We start from the raw sequence: 16,503 nt of genomic DNA, 5'->3' as shown, positions 1-16,503 counted from the left end.
GAACAGTTGATCCCGCTTATGCCGATTCCGCTGCCATCTGAATTTTTTTTAAATTTCAGCGGCATGATCGGGGTTTTCCAACAGTGGTATCAGAGCCTGGTTTCGTAGATTAAGGTAAGAATTAAATATCTAAAGGCTTATTAGATCTGAAAATTGAATGATCATGCATGCTGAAAATTTCTGCATGCAGATTTTTCAGGGGTGCTGATTTTTGCATGCTGATTTTTATGTGATAAAATGATGATTCTAATTGCGTTGTTAATGAGATTACAAAGTTTAGAATCATGATTAGCATGATCAGCAACCTATGTCATGACATAATCAGTTAGTTTTCAGATCTGAAAATTATAATTGTTGCATATGGTGATGATCATAGGATTCAAACCCTTTTGGTATCAAATGTAATGACCTGCGATGTGATCTGCGATGTCATGTAATTTTTCAGATGCTTGCATGCATCTTATTTGATATTTTGAGAGGCCTGCGTGCCTCCTAAAAGGAGATGTAATTTATTTTTATTTTTATTTTACATCTGGTTGTATTTCTGTGATGTGATGTACGTCAACGATCAAGTCGAAGACGATGCATGAGATGAACAGGGGTCTAAGCGGTTGATGGCGATTGGATCAAGAGTTGGTCAAGGATCGAATCAAGGAGGCTTGGAACCAATTCAAGAGTTGAAGACCAGTTGATCGATTGACGTGCATGTGTTTGTAATACGACCTAACTAGAATCCATGATCATCACCTATTTAAAGTTTAGCTTTAATTTGATGCTGCGATTATAACTGCCTGTGATGTGCCGTTTGCATGTGATGTGAATGCGAGTCGGGTAGATAGGTTTACATGTGATGTAGCAAACCCAATTGAGACCTAAATCAAAACCTCCTCAATCAAGTCGAGAGTGAACCGACATGAGCAAGTCATATTAGATTAATTGATCTAATTGGTGTCTAGGAAAGCATAAAAGGTGGTTACTTAATTAGGACCTTACTCTCTGAGTAAGGGGAGCCTCCCACCTGCTTACCTGGCCAATTGTTCGATTACCTCTTATGAAGGGCTCAAGTTGCAAACACTAAGACCTGATTAACCAATATTAAGTCAATAGGTCTTCCACTGTAGTAGAGCTGCTAAGGCCTTTCTGATGTTGATTTGTCTCGGCTGGACACAGTGGTCAAGTTGCATCGGGGGGCTGGACCTCTCTATAGACATGAGATGTTGTAGGGTAAAGGTGGGGTTGGGCACCAATAACTGTTAGGTGAGGACCCAATGACGACTTTATTCCTACGGTTATACGGTGGGTCTGACTTAACTAAGAAATGAGACCAATAACTGTTAGGTGAGGTCTTCATGGCTTAGAGACCAAGTTACACTGCACCATGCTTGAGAAGCATTGTACAAGAGTTGTACACTCATCCATCTATGTGTCACCAATAACTGTTCGGTGAGGTGGCATGTAAATCGGTGGGACCGCAGTACCCACTAGAAACCCTAGTCGTGTGGGATTTCCGTTTCCCTACCAGGGGAGTGTGAGGGATTCGAGAAAATAGTGGGAGTTACATTTGTTCTAAAAGACCTTAGAACAGATTAGGATCAAGTACAAAAGTCTAACTAGAATCTTTACTCTCTGCAGATACAATGTCAGCTTCAAACCCTTTGACCCGTATTCTTGAGACCAACCGACTGACCGGAACCAATTACAAAGACTGGCTTAGAAATCTCAAAATTGTTTTGGACTGTGAGAAAATAGGCTACATACTCGATTCAGATATCCCCACACTACCAACACGTCCTACTGATGTTCAGCGTGAGATGCATAAAAAGTGGTTGGATGATGACATTAGAGTAAAATGCTATATGATGGCATCCATGTCTAATGAACTCCAATGCCAGCATGAAAATATGAAGACTGCTAGGGACATACTGGCACACCTGCAAGAGTTGTATGGTGAGCAGAGTCGCACAGCTCGTTTTGAAGTGTCCAAGAGGCTTTTCAAAGCAAAGATGCGCGAGGGGCAGTCTGTCCATGATCACGGTCTGACCATGATCAAGGACCTGGAGGAGCTTGAGAAGCTCGGTATGGACATGCACAAGGAATTACAAGTGGATTTGATCCTACAGTCACTTCCTGATTCATTTGGTCAGTTTATAGTAAACTACCACATGAATAAGATTGAATGCACTAAGACTGAACTAATCAACATGTTGGTAACTGCTGAGGGAGCCTTGAAAGGTTCAAGGGGCAATGTCCTTGCTGCTGAGTTGACTTCTGGTTCCAAGAGAAAGTCTACTTGGAAGAAAAAGAAGCCTGCTAAGAAGCAGAAAAAAGACAAGAAGCCAAAGAAGGAAGTTCAAAAGAAAAAGGCTAACGACAAAGGAAAATGTTTTCACTGCAATGTTGAAGGCCACTGGAAGAGAAACTGTCCTTCATACCTCGAGAGCCTGAAGAACAAGAAAGGTGACACGCCTTCAGAAGGTATAGACTTGCTCATAATTGAAACTAATCTAACGGTTTCTTCTACTTCTAGTTGGGTTATAGATTCTGGTTCTAGTGCTCATTTGTGCACTACCATGCAGGGTCTAAAGAAAAGTAGAAGGCTGGCGGAAGGTGCGGTAACCCTTCGGGTTGGCAACAGGGCAAAAGTTGCTGCTGTGGCTGTGGGCACCTACCATCTGCGACTACCGTCTGGATTTAGTTTATTACTTAGAGACTGCTATTATGTACCTGCTGCTAGCAGAAATTTGATTTCTGTTTCATGTCTAGCACAGGAAGGTCATGTTTTTACTTTTGACAAAGACTGCTGTTCTATTTATTTAAGAAATAAAATAGTCGCACGTGGTTTCTGATCGGTTATTTCAATTTTGAAAATAAACCACGCAATAGCACGTATCCTGTAGGATAGTGATTACGGGTGTCGGTCCACAGGGATTGGAGACAAGTTATTTTTCTTTTAAAAATAAATCAAAAAGAAGGATTTGCTAACTTGATTCAACTAAATTAATCTATGAGTACGAATTGAAATTTAATCAAAGTAAATAGATCTAGGGTTTGGAATCCACCACATAGCATTGCATCAAGGATTGTGTTCTTAATTTTTATCTTTTGGAAGGCATGCAATTTTGGCTATAAGCCTTTTAAAATAAAAACATAAAGAGTGTTAGGAAGATCCATCTTCGGTATAGCATGAAGTGTCTACCTAAGTATGCTAATCTAGGATGCAGCACACTTCATCTTCCTAGGCATGGATCATCTTAGACTACTTTAGCAAACATGATTAGTAACTAGCATGCTCAAAGTTTAAATATCATAAAGGAATATTTCATTGAAAATAAGAATTTAAACAAGCTCCAAAATAATAATAAAAATAAGAACTACAATGCCCTGATACATTGCTAGGGCTTCATCCAGCCCTAGACTAGATGTTTAGCCGAGCATGGCTTCCGGACGACCTCCCATCCTCAAATGAAGTTGATCACCTCCCATAATTCCCAAAATATCCAAGACTCTTCTCTTTCCTCCCCTCTCTCTTCTTTTTTTTATTTCTTTCTCTCGGCTTTCTTCTTCTTCTTCACCGAAACAGAGCCCCCCTGTTTCTTTCTTCTCCACCGAGCCTCCCTCTGTTTCTTCCCTCTCTCCCTTTTATAGATCAATCGTTGAAGCATCGAGAGGGAGAGGATGCGTGATTGCTGGGGATCCGATTGCTTGGGGGCTGGGATTTGGAAACGGAAGGAGGGCGTCAATCCGTGGGATCACCAGCTGCATTTGAAACGGGCGGAAGAAATGGGAGCTTGATCGACGGGAGGAAATCACGGAAGAGGTGCTGGGTCCTTGGGTCACAGTGCTTGCAGACGCGGAGGCTTGAAGCGTGGGATGCATCACCGGCGGAAGAAATGGTGCTGGAGGACCACTGCAGACGGACGCTGGGAACTTGGACTGGTGCTTAAACTTGGAAGCAGGATCGCTGGGATCACGGGGACGTTGAAAGGAGCTGGAGATCCGGAAGAGTGGAGAACATGGATCCGTGGTTGCAGAGGCAGGAAGGAAGATGGCTGCGTTGCCTTGATCACGGATGGGTGACTTCCGGCTGCTGGGAGGATCGCTCCGAATGGTGGGTGGCCGCGGGATCAACGGGGAGATGCCTCGATGCGGCTTGATGGCGGAGCTGGGTCTCGGCTGCGGGCTGCGTCACAGGCGGAGGACGAGGCGGAATCGATGGGAAGAAGGGGAACGGCCCGGATGCACTGCGGGGGGAGAAGATGAACAGTGGCTTCTTGTTTACATTATTATTTTTTTTTTGTAACACTGTTCATATGAACAGTGTTTTCACGGGACACTGTTCATATGAACAGTGAATTCCCCGAAATTATTTTTATTTATTTTATTATATTTATTATTTTCTTTTTTTTTTGTTTTTTAAATTTATAAATTTTATATGAAGGCAGGTAAAGAATTGGTTGGGAGTTACTTTGGGTTTGAAGTGGGTCATGATTGTTGATTTGGCTTGAACTCGTTCTCGAGCCCAATGTCATTTAATTCTTACTAAACTGCTTCAGATTGGACTCAACCAGATCAGACCGTGACTTAATAAAAGAGTTAATCAAATATTTTCCTATACAATTATAACTTTCAATCAAATCAGGACCAAAGCCCATTTAGTTATAACCTTAGTCGGGTCAACACAATCTCCTTATATATTTTTTTGTAATTTTCATGAAGGATTGCAACCAAGGGAGAGACAAGTTCAGAATCTAGTTTAAGAGAATAATTACCATATTTTAAACTTACTTCAATGTTTGTTCAATTTCATGGTAAAATATGTATTTATCAGTTTAAAAATATTGATAAGTGCTATGGAAAGGTAACTAAATTATAAATTATTAAGCACTTATCACACCCCCAAACCTATGTTTTGCTAGTCCTCGAGCAAAATAAAACTAGAAAAGAAGAATTCTAACTCACTTTCGCAGGCATCGCGGTTACATTTACCATATGTAACAAGGCTTTAAACCCCTAGGTTACCCTAGTGGACGAGTTGTAGTCTCGTGAGGATTTTCAGTGAAGATACCCACAAACTTCAGTAAATCATTTATTATTATTGTTATTCTTAATTTTTTTTTTTTTTTTTTTTTTTTAGATCGATTGATCTATGAAGTGAAAATCGAATTCCAAATGCATACTAGTAAAGAATTTCTAAAACTCTTTCTCTTTTTTTTTATTAAAATCTAATTTAAGATACATAAATGATGAAAATTTCAAAGCACACACGGTTTTATTTACTAAATCAGCCCAAATCCTAGGTCAAGATGCAATTCAAGTTGAAGTCATTAAGTTTCCGTTAGGGAGTTGTAAGACTTATTTATACTGGAGTGCTCAGTGAAATCTGGACCGTACCCAAGCTAAGAGCTCAGATCTCCAAAATATTGCTAATACCAGTAGTTTCCAAGGATTGGTCGAAGGAACCTACTCACTGATTCAAAATCATCTTATCTGCAGGATTTCGAGAGTTGTGGATGTTTACTTTAGTACCTCACGGGCTTTATCTGTAATATTCCAGTTTACTCGAATTTTTACAACGACGGCTTTCACACTATTGTCTTTTCGGTCAATACAGCTTTTTTTTCCCTTTTTTTTCTTTTTTTTTTTTTTAAGAAAGATATATAAATTGTGCACTTTTACTCTTGTGGTGATTTCTCCGTGTAACGAGCAATCAGTCGACGACTCTCACACCAGTTGGCATAAGGTGTCGGGCATCAAGACTCCCCTACGGACTTATGCTCGGAGTCCTCATCATAAGCCCACTTGACCTTTGACAATAGGTAGCCCTTTTCGATGTTCCTGACTAAATCCATTTTTATTGAATTTTTTTTTTATTTTTTTTATTTTTTTTATTGGATTAGATAAGTATGATTCATCAGGGTCCAAGGTTGCTACTATACTATCAACATAATGTCGAGCCTAGACCTTAGAAGGGTCGGCCAGTGTGTAGTGAAATTCCAAAGTATTAATTAGCTTACAACTCCCTAAGAGAGACTTAATAAAAAGAACTTAAATTTGTATTACTTCCCACTAGTCATTGGGCTTTTAGATTTTATATACCTTGTGTGTTTATCATTCTCGCATAAATGTATATAAATTAGGTTTTTTTTTTTCAACAAAACTTTTTTTTTAATAATTTTTTATTATTATTTTATAAACACATTTTTTAAAAAAAAAATTATTTTAAAAATTTTTTTAAAGATGATTTTTTTTTTATTATATATTTTTTTTTAAAACTTTTTTTTTTTGATGAAAATCAAGATGAATACCCCCAAACCTAAACCTAACATTGTCCTCAATGTTAGGAAATAATCTAAGAGAATTGGGTTGCCTCCCAACAAGCGCTAAGTTTATTGTCTTCAGCCAGACACAGTGGGTCCTTAATTATTTTGATAAACAGGGTTCGTTAAATTAAGGGATTCGATCAATTGCCCGTCGGCAACACAGTCTACATAAGGTTTTAACCTTTGACCATTGACTTTTAAAACATGTCCACCATTGAGGTGTTGGATCTCTACTGCACCATAAGGAGAAACCTTTTTCACTACGAATGGTCCATCCCACCTAGAGCGAAGTTTACCCGGGAAGAGTCGCAACTTGGAATTGAACAGCCAAACCTTTTGACCAGGTTCGAAGGACTTACGGTTAATATTTTTATCATGAAAAGCCTTAGTCCTTGCTTTATAAATTTTAGCATTTTCATAAGCCTCATTACGCAATTCTTCAAGTTCACTTAGTTGGAGTTTTCGGTGAGGACCAGCTACTGCCATGTCTAAGTTAAATTTTTTTATAGCCCAGAAAGCTCTATGTTCAAGTTCTACCGGTAAGTGACAAGCTTTACCAAAAACTAATCGGTAGGGGGACATGCCAATAGGAGTTTTGTAGGCGGTACGGTAAGCCCAGAGTGCATCATTTATCCTTTGAGACCAATCTTTCCTATCGGGACGTACCGTTTTCTCTAAGATGTGTTTTAACTCTCTATTGGACACCTCGACTTGTCCACTCGTTTGGGGATGGTATGGGGTAGCAACTTTGTGGGTGATGTTATATTTGCGAACCAAAGCCTCGAAAGATCGGTTGCAAAAATGAGATCCCCCATCACTGATAATGGCCCGGGGTGTACCAAAACGACAAAAGATGTTTTCATGTAAAAATTTAATCACAACCTTGTGGTCATTAGTTTTAGTGGCGACAGCTTCTACCCATTTTGAAACATAATCAACCCCTACCAGAATATATTCGAAACCAAAGGATGGTGGGAAAGGGCCCATGAAGTCAATACCCCAGACATCAAAGATTTCTACAATTAAAATAGGATTGAGAGGCATCATATCTCTACGAGAGATGGTACCCATCCGTTGGCACCGTTCACAAGTTTGGCAAAAGTTATGGGCATCTTTGAAAAGTGTGGGCCAATAAAATCCACTTTGTAAAACTTTTGCTGCAGTTTTTCTACCCCCAAAATGTCCCCCACAAGCTTGTGAATGGCAGAATGAAAGAATACTTTGAAATTCACATTCAGGGACACATCGACGGATGACTTGATCGGGACAATACTTGAATAAATCAGGATCATCCCAATAATAGAACTTTACTTGTGAAAAGAATCGGTTCTTATCTTGAGTTGACCAATCATCAGGAATTCGTCCTATGGCAAGGTAATTCACTATGTTTGCAAACCATGGCGTTTTTATTCTTTGTACCTCAAATAATTGTTCATCTGGGAAAGAATCGTGCAAGGGTGAGGTATTTTTACAAGAGGGCTCAAGAAGAATCCTAGATAAGTGGTCCGCTACGACATTTGCAGTTCCTTTCTTATCACGAATTTCTAGGTCAAATTCTTGTAGTAAAAGAATCCATCGAATCAGACGGGGTTTGGTATCCTTCTTTGCAAGAAGGTGTCGAAGGGCAGCATGATCAGTGAATACGGTAACCTTGGATCCTAATAAGTAAGATCGAAACTTGTCTAGTGCGAATACTACCGCTAGCAATTCTTTCTCAGTGGTGGTGTAGTTTAATTGTGCATCTGAGAGTGCTTTACTAGCATTGTAAATGACATGAGGTACTTTATCTAGCCGTTGCCCTAAGACTGCCCCAATAGCATAGTCGGATGCATCACACATTAGTTCAAATGGAAGGGTCCAATTAGGGGGCCGTATGATAGGTGCAGTGGTCAATTTCGAGCGAAGATTTTCAAATGCCTCCTCGCATGTTTTATCAAAGACAAAGGGAGTGTCCTTGGCAAGAAGATTGCACAAGGGTTTGGAAATCTTACTGAAATCCTGAATAAAGCGACGGTAGAAACCAGCATGGCCAAGGAATGATCGGATTTGTTTCACAGTTTTTGGTGGAGGAAGATTGGAAATAAGATCGACTTTGGCTTTATCTACTTCAATGCCCCTCTTGGACACGACGTGTCCTAAAACTATGCCTTCTTGAACCATAAAATGGCTCTTTTCCCAACTTAGTACTAGGTTGGTCTCCTTACATCTTTTCAAAACTAAGGTCAAATTGTTCAGACAATCATCAAAAGATATGCCAAAAACTGAAAAATCATCAATGAATACTTCTAGAAAGTTTTCCACCATATCTGAAAAGATGGCCATCATGCATCGTTGAAAAGTTGCGGGTGCATTACATAGTCCAAAAGGCATCCTCCTATATGCAAATGTCCCAAATGGGCAGGTAAAGGTGGTCTTCTCTTGATCGTCCGGGTAGACAGGTACTTGGTTGTATCCAGAATAACCATCTAAGAAGCAGTAGAAACCTTGACCAGCCAACCGTTCCAAAATTTGATCTATGAAAGGTAGAGGGAAATGGTCCTTCCTAGTCATTGAATTAAGTTTTCTATAGTCAATGCACACGCGCCAACCCGTGGTTGTGCGTGTTTGTATTAATTCTCCTTCCGTATTCTCAATCACAGTAATACCTGATTTCTTGGGTACCACTTGTGTCGGACTCACCCACTTACTATCAGAAATTGGATAAATGATTCCGGCATCTAATAACTTCACCACTTCTTTCTTGACTACCTCCTTCATGTTAGGATTGAGTCTTCTTTGCATTTCTCGGGTAGGTTTTGCATCATCTTCGAGATGAATTCGATGCATGCAAACAGAGGGGTCAACCCCTTTCAAATCGGCCACAGACCATCCTATGGCATGTTTATTTTCTTCTAGCACCCTCAAAAGTTTACCCTCCTGTTCAGTAGATAAGTTGGCTGCGATAATTACAGGGAGGCTATCTTCTGGTCCTAGAAAGGCATACTTAAGATTTGTTGGAAGTGGCTTTAACTCAAGTTTAGGTGGTGAATCAATGGAAGGACAAAGTGGCGCGCTGGCAATGGGAGGAAGAGGTTCAGGTCGGCTCTTCCAAGGAAGGGAACTCACTGGAGATTGATTGTCAAGTAAGATGTTAACTTCTTCTATGGCCTTGTCTATATCAAAGTTGTCAATGTCAAAATGGGCCAGACATGCCTCTAAGGGGTCATCTGCTAAGATATAGGGAAGGGCTTCCTCTACAAGATCATCCATTTCGTCAATTAGGCAACACTCGTCTTCCCTCACATGTTGGTCAGCGGCATGAAAAACATTCAATTTAATTTTCATGTTCCCAAATGATATATCCATTGCCCCGGTTCTACAGTTGATACATGCATTGGCTGTTGCTAAAAAGGGACGACCAAGAATCACAGGGATTTGTTTTTTTAGGTTGGGCACATGTTCCATGTCAAGGACGATAAAATCTACTGGAAAATAGAACTTGTCTACCTTGACAAGAACATCTTCAATCATCCCCCGTGGTATCTTCACAGATCGATCAGCCAATTGTAAGGACACCGAGGTAGGTTTTAATTCACCTAACCCAAATTTCTCATAGACTGAATAGGGTAGAAGATTCACACTTGCCCCTAGATCTAAGAGCGCTCGGTCAATGGAGTTATCTCCTATGACACAGGAAATAGTGGGAGCGCCAGGATCTTTGAATTTTGGAGGGGTGTTGTATTGGAGAATGGAACTTACCTGTTCAGTAAGTAAGACCTTTTTAGGCACATGTGTCCTAGATTTTCGCTTTTGGGTGCAAAGGTCTTTGAGAAATTTGGCATAGGAGGGAACTTGTTTGATGGCATCAAGAAGTGGAAGGTTGATTTTAACTTGTTTGAACACCTCCATCATCTCTTCTAGTGAAGTTCCCTTCTTGCCAAAGGGAGTGGGTGCATTAAGTGCTTCAGGAAATGGAGCCTTTGGAGTATGGGTTGTGACAGATGGTGGACTAGCTGAAGAAGGTTTTGGGTTTTCACGTGAAACATTCCTCTCCTCTTCTTCATCTTCCTTATTGTTACCCTCCCCAACCTTATTATCTATTATACGTCCACTCCTTAGGGTAGTCAAAGCATTGGCTTGCTCATGATTTAGTCGGGTTTCTTGAGCCACATATTGTCCCCTAGGATTACTCATTGGTTGACTTGGAAGCTTACCTTCCTCTCGTTTATTTAATGCATTGGCTAGTTGACCCATTTGGGATTCTAGCTTAGCAATTGATTGTGTGTGAGAGTGCAATAGTTGTGTATTTGCCTCCAAACCTTGAAGGGCAGTCAACACCTTCTCCTCAAAGGCTGTATTTCTTTGGGTTGGAGGAGGAGGATGCTGAAATTGAGTTGAGGGACGGTAGAGATGAAAATTCTGAGGGTTTTGAAAATTTTGGGGGAAGGGTTGGGAGGTATTAGAAGCTTGCTGCCTCCAAGAAAAATTTGGATGATTCCGCCATCCCGGATTATATGTATTGGAAAATGGATCATTACCCGGTCTGGGCTGTGTTTGGGCAGCATTGATGTGTTCTTGCACGAGTTCGGGATATTGGGGTGCTGAGGGGCACTCATGAATAGGATGCGATGGGCTAGAACAGATAGCACACACTTGTGCTTGGGAAGAACTAACGACCTGTCCTCCTATCATTAGTTGGTCAATCTTATGGGACAATGCATCTACCTTGCTAGACAGGTCCATAGAATGACTTATTTCACAAATGGCCCCTTTTCTTTGAAAATTCGGGGATGCTTGACGAGAACATGAAGCATGGTGGAGGGAGTTTTCATTAAGATTTTCAAATAGTTGCCATGCTTCATGCTCATTTCGAAGCATGAAAGTCCCCCCGCATGCAGCATCGATCATCTGACGGTTTCGTTCCGTCAAACCGTCATAGAAACATTGCACTAGCTGCCACTTAGGTATTTGATGATGAGGGCATTTACGGATTAGGTCCCTAAATCTCTCCCAAGTTTCATAAAATTCTTCTCCCTCGGTTTGGGAGAAGCTTGTAATGGCACGTCTAAACTGGTTCGTTCTTCCTATGGGAAAGTATTTTTTAAGGAATTCTTGTTGCATTTGATCCCAAGAACGAATTGAGTTAGCTTCTAAAGAATTCAGCCATTGTTTGGCTCTATCTTTAAGGGAGAAGGGGAATAATCTAAGTTTTAAAGCATCATCAGTGAAATTTTGAATCTTGACAGTGGTGCAAATCTCAAGGAATTCATCTAGGTGTTTATATGGGTCTTCATTGGTGAGCCCATAAAAAGATGGGAGCATTTGGATCACACTAGACTTTATTTCATATTGTACAGCTGCTACCTCAGGTAATCGAATGCAAGATGGGGAAGTATAAATAGTGGGAGTAAAGTATTCCCTCAAGAGTTTGGGTTGTTCTTCAGCCATCTTAAGAGGTGGGGATGATCCTAATGTTTTGATCTTAGCTCGAATGTTCCTAAGGGTTCGTTCTATTTCAGGGTCAAAAGGTAATAGATTTTGTACTCTAGAACGACTACCGTGCATACACTAGTACTTGATCAATCAAGCATGCAATAAAAGAGAAAAGCATATCAATCCTAGTCTTTGTCCTAAAATCACTAGACAGCTCCTAACTGGTTTGAAGAGGTCACCTAAGCCTCCAATCCGGTCTAATGAACCGAGTTGACCAGGTAAGCTCCCAGGTAAGTGGAGGGGTCACGATGCGTTCGCAAAGGTCCCACTTAAAACCCACTTGCCTCGAACAGATGAACTGTCTCCCTTATAGGGACAAAGCTTGCCTAGACATCAACTAAGCCACAGAGCGAAATTGGTGCAACTTTCGGTGATCTTCGTCCTATTGAGCTCGAATGTCCCTAGGAGCCAACGTCTAATTGATTTTAATTAAAGATGACACTATGTGAGATTGAGTTCACCTAAGTTGGGCAAGAGTCCGGTGATGAAATCCGGCTCTTATCTTGTTGGGGTGATTGCCCTTACTATGTGCAAATTGATTTGTGTATGTGTATCAAGCATGCATTCACAATTTTGCTATAATTAAAATCAAACAATCACCACAAAATTTCAAACCAATAATTAATTTAAATAAGAAAAGTTTAGAGGTTACCAAAGGGAATTTCCCCAGCAATTTAATTTTTTTTTTTTTTTGCAAACCTCTACAACATTTCTTTTCCGGCAGTTCTCCTTTTGATCATCCCAGATTTTTTCCTCGATTCCTGATCAAATAATATAAATAAAAATTAGTAAGGGAGAAAAAGAAGATAAGAAAAGTAACAATAATAGAATTTTTTTTTTAAAAGATTTTTTTTTTTAATTTTTAAATAATTTTTTTTAATAAGAAAAATAACTATGCTAGCAATCCCCGGCAACGGCGCCAAAAATTGATCGGTTATTTCAATTTTGAAAATAAACCACGCAATAGCACGTATCCTGTAGGATAGTGATTACGGGTGTCGGTCCACAGGGATTGGAGACAAGTTATTTTTCTTTTAAAAATAAATCAAAAAGAAGGATTTGCTAACTTGATTCAACTAAATTAATCTATGAGTACGAATTGAAATTTAATCAAAGTAAATAGATCTAGGGTTTGGAATCCACCACATAGCATTGCATCAAGGATTGTGTTCTTAATTTTTATCTTTTGGAAGGCATGCAATTTTGGCTATAAGCCTTTTAAAATAAAAACATAAAGAGTGTTAGGAAGATCCATCTTCGGTATAGCATGAAGTGTCTACCTAAGTATGCTAATCTAGGATGCAGCACACTTCATCTTCCTAGGCATGGATCATCTTAGACTACTTTAGCAAACATGATTAGTAACTAGCATGCTCAAAGTTTAAATATCATAAAGGAATATTTCATTGAAAATAAGAATTTAAACAAGCTCCAAAATAATAATAAAAATAAGAACTACAATGTCCTGATACATTGCTAGGGCTTCATCCAGCCCTAGACTAGATGTTTAGCCGAGCATGGCTTCCGGACGACCTCCCATCCTCAAATGAAGTTGATCACCTCCCATAATTCCCAAAATATCCAAGACTCTTCTCTTTCCTCCCCTCTCTCTTCTGTTCATATGAACAGTGAATTCCCCGAAATTATTTTTATTTATTTTATTATATTTATTATTTTCTTTTTTTTTGTTTTTTAAATTTATAAATTTTATATGAAGGCAGGTAAAGAATTGGTTGGGAGTTACTTTGGGTTTGAAGTGGGTCATGATTGTTGATTTGGCTTGAACTCGTTCTCGAGCCCAATGTCATTTAATTCTTACTAAACTGCTTCAGATTGGACTCAACCAGATCAGACCGTGACTTAATAAAAGAGTTAATCAAATATTTTCCTATACAATTATAACTTTCAATCAAATCAGGACCAAAGCCCATTTAGTTATAACCTTAGTCGGGTCAACACAATCTCCTTATATATTTTTTTGTAATTTTCATGAAGGATTGCAACCAAGGGAGAGACAAGTTCAGAATCTAGTTTAAGAGAATAATTACCATATTTTAAACTTACTTCAATGTTTGTTCAATTTCATGGTAAAATATGTATTTATCAGTTTAAAAATATTGATAAGTGCTATGGAAAGGTAACTAAATTATAAATTATTAAGCACTTATCAGTTTCATGATCGACAGTCTCTATCATTTACATATGGATGTATCTGTGAATATTACCGAGCAAGAAGTGAGTGCCAAAGGATCCAAAAGATCTAGAGATGAGATAAACCAAAGATATTTGTGGCACCTCAGACTTGGCCATATTGGAGAGGATAGGATGAACAAAATGGATAAAGATGGGCTTCTCGGCTCATTGACTTCCGAGTCATATCCAGTTTGCGAGTCCTGTCTTCAAGGAAAAATGGTTAGATTGCTCTTTATAGGACATAGGGAGAGGACCACTGAAATACTTACCCTAGTACATACAGATGTATGTGGCCCATTCGATGTGCCAGCCAGGGGACGTTATTCTTACTTCATTACCTTTACCGATGATTATTCACGATATGGGTATGTGTATCTTATGAGACACAAGTCTGAATCTTTTGAAAAGTTCAAAGAGTTCAAGAATGAAGTAGAAAAACAAACCGGAAAATCTCTTAAGGCTCTTCGATCAGATCGAGGAGGAGAATACCTTAGTGGGGAATTTCGGGACTATTTCAAAGAAAACGGCATAGTCTCACAATGGACACCTCCGGGTACACCTCAACTCAACGAGGTGTCAGAGAGGAGGAATCGGACCCTATTGGACATGGTCAGGTCCATGATGAGCTTCACTGATTTACCTATGTTCCTTTGGGGAGATGCCTTACTCACAGCGATTTATTTATTGAATAGAGTTCCCTCTAAATCCGTTCCTACCACACCGTATGAGATATGGCATGGTAAGAAACCAAGTCTGGGTCATCTCAAGATTTGGGGATGTCCGACCTACGTCAAGAGACTACAGGCGGACAAGTTAGAGGCTAGGACCATAAGTGCTCGTTTTATAGGATATCCTAAAGAGTCATTAGGATACAATTTTTATGTCTCAGAGGATCACAATGTGTTTGTGAGCCGTCATGCCATCTTCTTGGAAAATCAGTTTATCCTTGATAGAGGCAGTGGGAGGAAAATTGAGCTTGAAGAGAAAGTCTCTGAAAAGCAACGAGTCATGGATCCTATAGAACCCATTCATAAAGAGCCAGTACACGATGTCCCTCGACCACCTCGTAGATCTAGTAGGGTCTCCCATCCTCCCGATAGATACTTAGGTATACTAGAAGAGGATACCGAGGAAATGTTCCTAGTGGGAGATAGGGATCACATACAGGATCCCAAAACCTACAACGAGGCGATATCTGATATCGATTCCGAGAAATGGCTGGAAGCTATGAAGTCAGAGTTAGACTCCATGCATTCCAACCAAGTCTGGACCTTAGTAGACCCACCAGAAGGTATTGTACCTATTGGATGCAAATGGATCTACAAGAGGAAGATAGGTTCGGATGGAGAGGTAGAGACCTATAAGGCAAGACTTGTGGCAAAAGGGTATAGTCAGCGCGAGGGCATTGACTATCAGGAGACCTTTTCACCTGTAGCCATGCTAAAATCCATCTGAACATTGCTTGCCATTGCAGCATTTCATGATTATAAAATCTGGCAGATGGATGTGAAAACTGCTTTCCTGAATGGATATCTTAATGAAGATATCTATATGGAACAGCCTTTGGGTTTCACTTCCAGTGATGGAGATCACAAAGTCTGCAAGCTGCAAAGGTCCATCTATGGACTAAAGCAAGCATCTCGGAGTTGGAACACTCGTTTCGATGATGCAATCAAAATGTTTGATTTTATCAAAAACGAAGGGGAACCATGTGTTTACAAAAAGGTTAGTGGGAGTGCTGTCGTTTTTCTCGTACTATACATAGATGACATTCTCCTGATTGGGAATGATATTCCCATGCTAACCTCGGTCAAGGTCTGGTTGTCAAAAGAATTCTCCATGAAAGACCTTGGGGAAGCATCCTATATTTTGGGAATAAAGGTCTATAGAGATAGATCTAAAAGGATGCTTGGCCTTTCACAGAAAATGTACATAGAGGAGGTGCTGAAGAGGTTCAGCATGGAAAACTCCAAGAGGGGTCTCTTACCCCTTAGGCATGGAATTCATCTCTCCAAGAAGATGTGCCCCAACACATCTGAAGAGATTCAACGCATGAGCAAGATTCCCTATGCATCGGCAATAGGAAGCCTCATGTATGCCATGCTGTGTACACGACCTGATATAGCTCTTGCTGTGAGTGTCACAAGCAGATATCAGTCGAATCCAGGTGAAGAACACTGGACAGCTGTGAAGAATATTCTTAAGTACTTGAGAAGAACTAAAGATTTATTCTTGGTTTTTGGAGGATCATCAGAGTTAAAGGTAGAAGGGTACACAGATTCAGACTTCATGATTGATGTCGATGACAGGAAGTCAACATCGGGATATGTGTTCTTGTGCAATGGTGGTACGGTAAATTGGAAGAGTTCTAAACAACCAATCATTGCTGATTCTACTATGGAAGCTGAATACATCGCCGCCTCTGAAGCTGCTAAGGAAGGCTTCTGGTTCAAGAAATTCATTGCAGAGTTGGACGTGATGACATCAGATGCCATAACACTCTACTGCGATAATAATG

General features: G+C 39.9%; 1 non-coding gene across 1 annotated transcript; it reads left to right on the top strand.

Moving 5' to 3' along the window:
- Positions 1 to 11,265: 11,265 nt before the first annotated feature.
- Positions 11,266 to 11,371, top strand: LOC120106442. Its single transcript, XR_005508591.1, has one exon. It is a non-coding gene; the product is annotated as a small nucleolar RNA R71 (small nucleolar RNA).
- The last annotated feature ends 5,132 nt before the right edge of the window (positions 11,372 to 16,503 follow it).

Source organism: Phoenix dactylifera, unplaced genomic scaffold (genome assembly GCF_009389715.1).
Source record: "Phoenix dactylifera cultivar Barhee BC4 unplaced genomic scaffold, palm_55x_up_171113_PBpolish2nd_filt_p 000545F, whole genome shotgun sequence".
NCBI classification, from domain to species: Eukaryota; Viridiplantae; Streptophyta; class Magnoliopsida; order Arecales; family Arecaceae; genus Phoenix; species Phoenix dactylifera.
Note: the sequence above shows the minus strand (reverse complement) of the source record. Positions and strands in the feature narration are given on the sequence as shown.